The sequence below is a fragment of the Cyprinodon variegatus genome, unplaced genomic scaffold (assembly GCF_000732505.1).
Source record: "Cyprinodon variegatus isolate N-32 unplaced genomic scaffold, C_variegatus-1.0 Scaffold2341, whole genome shotgun sequence".
Lineage (NCBI taxonomy): Eukaryota > Metazoa > Chordata > Actinopteri > Cyprinodontiformes > Cyprinodontidae > Cyprinodon > Cyprinodon variegatus.
The window spans coordinates 1-2,926 of record NW_015152794.1 but is presented as its reverse complement, the minus strand read 5'-3'; positions in this window follow the sequence as shown (position 1 = coordinate 2,926).

Genomic DNA, 2,926 nt, shown 5'->3' with positions numbered 1-2,926 from the left:
AATTTTCCAAAAATGAGCTCAAACATATATTTATTAAGAGCTTTCCTATTTTTGAGAACACAAGACTACAACACACTGATATTTATATCTATAGATGTTAGAGAAATGCCTTTTAGTGTATTATAAATATGGGGCCCATGCATGAAAAAAATAATAAATAAGAGCCCAATGCCAAAATTTATATATCATGCATGTCCAGAAGTACAATTTCAATTCCATCCAGAAAAAATTGGATAAGCTCCATTTTAAATATAGCATAGCATATTTTTCCCTGTAAACTTTGTTGTATACTTAGAGATATATTTTATCGTATGTTGCATGTCCCGGTAAATCTGTTTCACCTTTAAATCTGCAGCTCTCCCTACTTCTCTCTGTGCTCTGTTTAAAAAGATTTATGAACCTCTTTATTAATATGATGATGCCATAAACACCATTTCAAGATATGTAGAAGCTCTGCAGTCTGATTCTGTCTGTAAAACGAAAAAAAAACATGTTAATTTCAACCTGTAACTGTGAGTCATGGTCCTCTAAAAAGCCAAGATTTTTTTAACAAGTAAAGTAGAACAAACTATGTTTTCTCAAGCTTCTTGCATTATAATACTGACTTGTTTAAACTTACAATCTGTTGCCATTTTTAGCTGAAAAAGTTCAGTATGTCTAACAAACAGATTTTTTGGTGGCATCTCTAATTATTTTAACCAACCCGTCTCCTAACTTTTACTTAAACATCGAAGTAGCTGCTGGTTAATATTCACTGAGTGCTGCTCCTCCTCCACGTAGCTACTCTCTAAGCAGTGAAATGCGACCCCAGTAATATGTCTCAAGGCGACAGATCCATTGATGTTAGACCGAGAGGCGGGACAGGGGAGCAGCGAGAGAGAGGAAAAGCAAGGACACACATAAGCTTAAGTGTAAAGTGACTGAGAGATTCAGAGAAAGTGCCTTTGCTACTTCTTTGAAGGCATCTGAAAAGGAACGTGATAAATTTAAAGAAAAGCAAAAACAAAAACTACAGAAGTTAGAATTTGCTTGTTCTGCAGAGGTGAGCATACCTTGGAAAAGTTTCAAGAGTTGGAAAACAATAATAAAACAAAATTGCTTTCCTTAAAAGAAAATGGATTATGTTTTCTTTGTAAAGGACACATTAGTAAAGACTGCAGAAAGCACCTCAGCTGCAAGACATGTGGTCTAAAACATCCTCAAACACATTTATTAAAGAAAGGTGAACAAAGAACAAGCAACAAAGGAACAGACTCAACATGTTGCCGTAGCCCCTATTCAGACTAGCGCTCTTACTGGAGCCGGTAAAGATGAACTTGAGTTATCGATAGTGCCTGGGAAAATTAAGGTCAAGGAGGGAGATGCAACAGTGATCATCCATGCATTTCTTGACCCAGGTTGCACTGCATCATTTTGCACAGTGAAGCTAATGAATAAGCTGAACATACCAGGCAGGAGAGCCAACGTTCTGCTGAGAACTATGGGACAAAGCAAAGTTGTTAAAACTGATATTGTTTCAGGTCTGCATATTGCTGGACTGCATAGTGATGAATATATCACTAGTCGTTATACTTAAAACACTATGCCTGTGCATAAAGGAAACAAAGAAAAAACAAAAAAAGGCGAGTGGCAGCCTAGTGGTTAGGGCATAGAGCTTGAAATCCTGAGGTTCTGAGTTTGAGCCCTACTGCCACTCTAGCTCTCTGAGCAAAGACCCTTAACCCCCACACTGCTCCACTTGGGGTCTACATGCTCATCCCATTAGCTATCTTATTCTGCACATGCACACTTTTTAACTCATATCTGTGGTGAGTTACGGACAGTCTTTGAAACTCACCTTTATGCCAGCAATATTGTTGTACTATTATTTGCAAATGTGCGTGGAGAGTTGTTTGTCTGTATCTAGATTAGTGTGCATGCAGTGGGATTTGAAAATGTGTAAAATAATTTCTGTCTAATTGATTTGCAAATGGGTGAAAAATTCACAAATCTGTATTCAGATTCACAAATCTGTACTAAGATCTACAAATGTGTTAGATCAGTCTGTAAACACACAGAGTCTCTTAAGTCTGATGAATTTATGCTTCAACGCCCAGAAATACAGACGAATCATTGGTTACAAGTCAAGCAGTTTCTCGGTTGGCTCTCTTTACACACGTCATTTTTGCTAGAGAGAATTTGTATGTGTAATATCTTGATTTGCTGCCCTGAGCGCAGGCCTGCAGGCTTATGACGGCCATATATCATAGAATCAACTTCTTCTGACCATCTGTAATTACTTCTAAGATATCAAAGAAAAAGTTTTAAATTGGAAAAACTTTATCCTGAATGATATTATACAATGACTAGTGAAAATAACAATTCAAGAAATCAATCTCATTTTGGAGAGTCAAAAAAGAAAAGTTAATTGTCTCAAATGTTTGAAGCTCTCCATGATAAATCTTGAACGTATTAAGATGCACACTTTAGCATGAATTCCACACAGTAAATTTTAAGAAACAATGTGTTTTTGTCCAACTCTGTGAGCTATGCAGTTCCTATGTGTCCATTCACACAAAAGATTGTGGGCAACCATACAGCTCATATGTGGAGGATAGGAACGTCGTGAGGTCCTGTGCTAAATTAACTTTTGATAAGAAGCATCTTGTCCTTACTGGCTGGCAGAAATGTTCACAAGTCATTTTTTGCAAGTCCAAGTCAAGTCTCAAGTCTTGAGAGCTCAAGTCCAAGTCAAGTCTCAAGTCTTGAGAAGGCCTGTTGCAATAATCAATTAATCGCACAAAAAATTCTAATCACTTGATTAATTAAAAAAAGTGCAATAATTTTCCTGCTTGCTTGATTCTCCTTGTGTTTTCATCTCCGTCACTGAGATGGTATAGCTTAAAGGTCACTATTATATCTATGGAATCCCTGTTTTCCCTCATCC